Source organism: Dermochelys coriacea, chromosome 3 (genome assembly GCF_009764565.3).
Source record: "Dermochelys coriacea isolate rDerCor1 chromosome 3, rDerCor1.pri.v4, whole genome shotgun sequence".
Lineage (NCBI taxonomy): Eukaryota > Metazoa > Chordata > Testudines > Dermochelyidae > Dermochelys > Dermochelys coriacea.
The window spans coordinates 157,830,166-157,837,797 of NC_050070.1; the positions used below are offsets into that span (position 1 = coordinate 157,830,166).

At 42.6% G+C, this 7,632-nt stretch overlaps 1 long non-coding RNA gene across 1 annotated transcript; it reads right to left on the bottom strand.

The window, feature by feature from the left end:
• Positions 1-6,829: 6,829 nt before the first annotated feature.
• LOC122459478 lies at positions 6,830-7,342 on the bottom strand. Its single transcript, XR_006280197.1, has 2 exons — positions 7,283-7,342; positions 6,830-7,148 (listed from the first exon to the last, which is right to left on the bottom strand). It is a non-coding gene; the product is annotated as an uncharacterized LOC122459478 (long non-coding RNA).
• Positions 7,343-7,632: the final 290 nt, after the last annotated feature.

A 7,632-nucleotide genomic window follows, 5' to 3' on the forward strand; every position in this document is an offset into this window, starting at 1 on the left:
TGTCGTCATCATGAATAGGTTGAAATATGAACAAGAGGCTACTAGGCAGCTTTCCAACACCACTTTCTACAAGCCATTACCCTCTGATCCCACTGAGAGTTACCAAAAGAAACTACAGCATTTGCTCAAGAAACTCCCTGAAAAAGCCAAGAACAAATCCGCACAGACACACCCCTAGAGCCCCGAGCTGGGGTATTCTATCTGCTACCCAAGATCCATAAACCTGGAAATCCTGGACACCCCATCATCTCAGGCATTGGCACCCTGACAGCAGGATTGTCTGGCTATGTAGACTCCCTCCTCAGGCCCTACGTTACCAGCACTCCCAGCTATCTTCGAGACACCACTGACTTCCTGAGGAAACTACAATCCATTGGTGGATCTTCCTAAAAACACTATCCTGGCCACTATGGATGTAGAAGCCCTCTACACCAACATTCCACACAAAGATGGACCACAAGCCATCAGGAACAGTATCCCTGATAATGTCACGGCTAACCTGGTGGCTGAACTTTGTGACTTTGTCCTCACCCATAACTATTTCACATTTGGGGACAATGTATACCTTCAAATCAGCGGCACTGCAATGGGTACCCGCATGGCCCCACAGTATGCCAACATTTTTATGGCTGACTTAGAAAAACGCTTCCTCAGCTCTCGTCCCCTAATGCCCCTACTCTACTTGCGCTACATTGATGACATCTTCATCATCTGGACCCATGGAAAAGAAGCCCTTGAGGAATTCCACCATGATTTCAACAATTTCCATCCCACCATCAACCTCAGCCTCGACCAGTCCACACAAGAGATCCACTTCCTGGACATCACGGTGCTAATACGTGATGGTCACATAAACACCACCCTATATCGGAAACCTACTGACCGCTATTCCTACCTACATGCCTCTAGCTTTCATCCAGATCATACCACATGATCCATTGTCTACAGCCAAGCTCTACGATATAACCGAATTTGCTCCAACCCCTCAGACAGAGACAAACACCTACAAGATCTCTATCATGCATTCTTACAACTACAATACCCACCTGCTGAAGTGAAGAAACAGATTGACAGAGCCAGAAGAGTACCCAGAAGTCACCTACTACAGGACAGGCCCAACAAAGAAAATAACAGAACGCCACTAGCCATCACCTTCAGCCCCCAACTAAAACCTCTCCAACGCATCATCAAGGATCTACAACCTATCCTGAAGGACGACCCATCACTCTCACGGATCTTGGGAGACAGGCCAGTCCTTGCTTACAGACAGCCCCCCAACCTAAAGCAAATACTCACCAACAGCCACACACCACACAACAAAAACACTAACCCAGGAACCTATCCTTGCAACAAAGCCCGTTGCCAACTCTGTCCGCATATCTATTCAGGGGACACCATCATAGGGCCTAATCACATCAGCCACACTATCAGAGGCTCGTTCACCTGCGCATCTACCAATGTGATATATGCCATCATGTGCCAGCAATGCCCCTCTGCCATGTACATTGGTCAAACTGGACAGTCTCTACATCAAAGAATAAATGGACACAAATAAGACGTCAAGAATTATAACATTCAAAAACCAGTTGGAGAACACTTCAATCTCTGCGGTCACTCGATTACAGACCTGAGGGTAGCTATCCTTCAACAAAAAAACTTCAAAAACAGACTCCAATGAGAGACTGCTGAATTGGAATTAATTTGTAAACTGGATACAATTAACTTAGGCTTGAATAGAGACTGGGAATGGATGAGTCATTACACAAAGTAAAACTATTTCCCCATGTTATTTCTCCCTCCCACCACACCCCCCACTGTTCCTCAGATGTTCTTGTTAACTGCTGGAAATAGCCTACCTTGCTTGTCACCATGAAAGGTTTTCCTCCTCTGCCCCCCCCCCCCCCCGCTGCTGGTGATGGCTCATCTTAAGTGATCACTCTCCTTACAGTATGTATGATAAAACCCATTGTTTCATGTTCTTTCTGTGTGTATATAAATCTCCCCACTGTATTTTCCACCAGATGCATCCGATGAAGTGAGCTGTAGCTCACAAAAGCTTATGCTCAAATAAATTTGTTAGTCTCTAAGGTGCCACAAGTATTTCTTTTCTTTTGCTCTCTGGCCCTGAAGCTGGTGGGGAGGCAGGGATTCTCCAACCTTGCAGCTGGCAGGGGGGCTGAAAGACCCAGAGTCAGGGAGTGCAGGGCCCTCCAGGCAAGCATTTGTCAATTATACTGACTGAAAGGCAGGCAGCGGAGAGCTGTCATTTCGCTGTTCCCAGGGGAAAATCAAGTGTGTTTTATTTCCAAAACTGAAATTTTTTCAAAGAAAATTTGCTTTTGCCAAATGGCTATTTTTTCACTGGAAAATCATTCCTCTTGAAACTTTTTTCAACCAACTCTTCCTAAGTGTAGTAGGCCACATACTTAACTGCTTTGCAGATTCTGGCCCCATGCAATGTGACTAGCAGCTGTTAGTCTCTTCTGTCATCATTATAATATAGATGGTTCCATACAAATGGCTCTTTGAATGCAATGTGTTTTCTGAGAAGCCACTCCACACACGCATACATTGATGCTTACATCCTTCCATGTGCTTTTGAGATGTGCACTTGCTTTCTCAACTGGATGGCACAATGGGGAGCGATAAATATAATAGCTTTTGAATAGTTGCAGGGCTTCAGGCAGACTTGGCTCATTCAAAGCTGCACTAAGCATTTTACTTTGCAAGGTTCCAGGGAATGACAACCCAGCGAGATAATAAAAAGTAAAGTAAACTCTAACAGAAAGGAATGGGATGAGCTGTGAGAGTAATTAAAGGTTACCCGATAGAGTAGCCTGATTTGCACAGATTATTAATACAGTCACATTTGCATTATGTAAAGGATAATTAATATGCTGCCTGCTTACTATTGATTATACCCATCGCCTGGCATGTGTAACAAAGCAACAATGGGTGAAACAGGCAAACCTCAAAAAAGCAGCTCTGTAAGCTCTCGCTGTCACTGCATCTTAAGGACACTGGGAATTGGGACTCCTGAGTTCTATTCCCATGTGGGTCACACATTCTGTGCCTCAGTTTCTCCATTTGTACAGTGGAGAAACTACCTCCTTCCAAAGGCATCATTAATTGCTTGTTTATGAAATGCTTCCAGACTCTAATGAAAATGGACTATAGAAGTGAAAAGTAGTAAAACTACTCTAAGAAATCTTGCCTTCCATTATTGTAATGTAAAAAATTGCAAGACTGACTTAATATCAATAATATTAAACGTACACAGATCCAAAGAAAAACTTAGGATGGGATAGTTTATAGTATGGTCTGGAGGCTAAGGATCATTACCTCTTTAAGTTGCTGGCTCAAAACCAAATGAGGCTGGAATATGACCAAGAGTCCTCATTAACGTACAGGAAAGTGAGTTGATCTTTATAGTCCCCTTTCTTCTGGACAAGCATCCAAGTTGTTGGCACCAGTCAGTGATCTTGTTGGAAGGAATTCAAGGATTGCAAAGAATTCAAGGACAGTATTGTGTATATATAGAGACTAAATTCCTCTTTCAACCCCAGAATTAGTTCCTACAGAAGAACACTGCTGCAGCGTGGAGTAAACTTACATTGGCCTTCTGACATGTCATTCCATATTCTTTATGAAAATATGCTTATGATATGAATATGACATAACTGAGATGTACTGTATGCAAGATGGCTCATGTGAAATATCATTGGCAAGGTTATGATTTACTGAATGTGATTATCCAATTTGTATGCCTATATCATTTCTGTATCTGAAGTTAGGAATATTGACTATGTATCCGACGAAGTGAGCTGTAGCTCACGAAAGCTTATGCTCAAATAAATTTGTTAGTCTCTAAGGTGCCACAAGTACTCCTTTTCTTTTTTGACTATGTATCTGTATTTCAACTATGCTACTTTGGGAGACGCCCACTGCTAACACTTCAGGTACAACAATGGAAAAGCCAGACAGGGCGGATGGCCCATCAGCGAGGACATTGAGCTGTGAAAAGCTTGGCCTTCCTGTGGACGCTCCATACTGCCACTGACTCATGGATACTGTGACACTACAGGGTCGGGTGGTCCTATCACCTGATACTAAAACATTAACTGGAACTTCTTGTAACTTTCCACTGTAAGGGAAGGGGGGGTCAAGTTTGGGAAACAAAGGATTCCCACCTTATGTAAATCCCTATTTAAGGGTGGGGAGGAAGGCAAACAAGAGTCTTCCTCTCCATGGCCTGTCTGCCCAAGAAGACAGACTGCAAAAGAGAAGGCAAGGAGGGAGTCCTGACTGAGATGGGGTCCAGTCTGAAAAGGAATATAACGGGAACTCTGAACCACAGAAACTTTGCAAACTGCCTGCAACGATATCTAGGGTGAGAAATACTATTTGTAACCAATTTTTTTAATGAAACTATCTTAGTTTGCATGTTTGATTTCATTTGCTTAGTAATCTGTTTTGTTCTGTTTGTTACCCCTTTTACCACTTAAAATCTGCCTTTTTAGTTAATAAAATTTGTTTTGTTTGTTATTAAAGCCAGTTTCTGTAATATCTAACATGGGGAGTGGAAGCGGATAAGAAGTGTGCACACCTCTCTCCACTTTGAGGGAGGGAGTGAATTTCATAATATATCTTTGGGTCTGCACTCCAAGGGAGGTGGACATCTGAGTGCTGGAGCAAGGCCCTTAAGCTGAGTCTTCCCAGAGCTGATCTGCAGCTGGGTGTTGCCCTGCCTGTCTGTGTGTTAGAGGAGCTTTTAAGAGCCTGGCTCAGCAAGACAGGTTAAAGTGGGCCCATGCTGGCAGAATAGGAAGACTCAGTGGTATCTCAGCACCTCAGGTGGCTTCCCAAGGGGTCCAACCCATCACAGGCCCTCTCCCTATTCAGTGGTCAGAGGCTGGGCTGTCAGTCTGGCACCTTTCCCTAGCCCCTAAATTCACTATCAATCTGAAAACGAGTGAAATAAGACTCCTGTCTTCCTGAATTCACATGGCGACTGTGAGTCTTGTAATAGCCCAATATTGAAGACTAAGGTTAGCATAACTTCCATGACCATCCACACACAAGAGCTGTCCAACATGATGTTGAATTGATACATCAGTTGTTCGAAGAGAAAAAGACAACACTGTGTTTTCCAATTGTGGCTGCTGTGATTGATATGCTGCCAGCGTGTTTCTGATCTTTGCACAAGAGGATTTAGAGATTGAGCAAACAACAAATCTGACTCATTTAGTTAAGAGGAAAGGGAGAGAGAACATTTTTGCAAATGTTAAGTGACCAGGTTGCATGTTAAATAGGGCTATTGGCTCTGAAGAAGAGAAATGCACAAGGGCCCAGCTCCATGAGATGCAATACAATTGACTACTTTTTAACCTGAGTGTTTTTGATAGGTTCAATGTACCTAATTTTACATATGTTATACAAAGTTTGCCATGGCAAACTTACAAGTATTGTTTCAGAGACTGGAATTTCAAACCTGTTTTCATTAGTTGCTGGGGTCTGAGTCTGTAGCCTCCATTAGATTATCAGCTTTCTTTATTAAATGAGAGGTGCTAGATTGTACTCGCTGAAGACTGAAATCCTCTATTTGTGAGTCAGGTACAGAATATGCCATAGCAGGGGAACTTTCCACATTCACCACCCCACAATGGTGCTTTTGACCTGCACCAGAGGTCATTGTCCACATCCCTTGGATCAATAAGGGAATGCATTAGATAATGCCAATTGTGTGGGGGGCCTGAAGTGGTAGTTCTAATAGATTATGAGAGAGGTGCTGTCCCTGTGGTATTTCCAGCCCAAGTGGAAGGAAGAAGGAGCAGCAACTCCCAAGAGAAGCCCCTTCTTGTACAACCTCCAGGCCAGTTGTCGAGATTCGAGAGATTGGAATAAGTATTCGACTGTTGGCTGCTTATTCAATTTTCAAACTTCTTGAAGTTCATCCATCACTAATCTTTGACCTTATCAAGGGAATATTATACATGTGGCGACTTCTTGAATTGATCATTGTTGCCTTCCTATTTCTGTGTCTTTTTCAAAAAGCTTTCCCTGTTGCACCTGGGTACCCTTTGGAAGATCTCCCCAGGTTTTTGTACTATATATTTATTAACTTGACTGTGATACACCATAAGTTTCAGACACACTATGTGCTGGAGGTGGCTATTGGGATGCACAAGCAACTCTATCAGTGGCAGGAAATAGATTTTCTGTTAAACTTCTGCAACATTTGGCAGGCATCAGTTATTGACTATAATGGTGGAATGAGGGAGGCACAATAAAGGGCCTGATTCTGCAGTCTTTTCACAGGCAAGGATCCCATTGAAATCAATAGGATTTTTGCCACAGATTGAGCCAAAATCTGAGCAAACCTGAATCATCACCCAAAATGAGAATATATTTAGTGCTCTTTGTTGAGGTTCAAATGACTCCTTTCTAAAGGTAGTTTTCTTATATTTTCATTCTCCTCTGCACTTTCAAGTTGTTGCCAGGCTTGCAAACAGAAATGCCAAAGTACCCCACAAAAGGTTGATGCAACACAGTAGTTATGTAAGTATAATGCAGCTATGTTGTGATTTTATTTCTATATACTGCACTCTGAAATGTAGAGGAGTTCTCTAGTCGCCTCCAGGGACAGTGTCTTGGAGGCGGCTCAAGATAAAGAGTGTATTTTAGAGTGAGTTGTATATGGTGCTCTCTCTCTCTCATGGGGAACTTATTTCTGACTCTGCTCTTACACTAATGTAATTCCTCTGACGCCAATGGTGGTGCCCCTGCCGCCCCAAAGCTCATGTAAATGAGATCAGAATCAGGTCCTTAATACTTTTTTCTTTGCTGGTATTTTTTTTAATCACAAATGAAGCTTGTCTAGATTGAAGATGCATGTTTGGACTGGTAAGTCCAGCTGTTTGGATCAGCCCTGTATACCTTGGATTCAGCCCTCTTTTGTATTTCAACTCTCCACAAGCTGATCACGATTTCATTGTTCCTATAATTTTTAGAAACAGGTTTCATCCTGTTGGATTTTTCAAGTAGTAGTCATAGCAAGTGATACATGCAGTATTCGATGTCCAGTATTGGAGCTCGATGACTGTCTAACTAAATCACATGGCATGGTTTCTGTTCCCAAGTTGAATGACCTAAAGTAAACATGTCTGGCATGAATATTCTCATTTGTGAGCAGGCACCCATGTTCTTACGAACAGAGGGATAGATCCTCAGCTGATGTAAATTAAGTAGTGTCATTGACTTCAATGAAGTTTTGTTGACTTACCAGCTCAGGATCCATCTCTGAAGCCACTCCCCAGAAGTCTATGAAAGCACAATACACTTGTGTGAATGTCCGGGGAAAAGAGAGCAAGAAAGCATATGAACAAACAACAGAGGCACTTGTGGATGCTTTTCCCCACCATCCCCTTCATGGCTGTAAGATCATTTTAAGCCAGTCTAATGATTTACTGGTAAAAGCTAACTTGACATAATACTGACTCTCTGGGTTCAAAGGAATTTTTGAAATATGGCGCTGGTAAGTGACAGAATTAAAAACTGAGTATGAGTTTCTTCAGAAGTAACTTTCTGCTTCAAACTGCCATTGGGTTAACTAATTAGAACTAGAATTCCTGG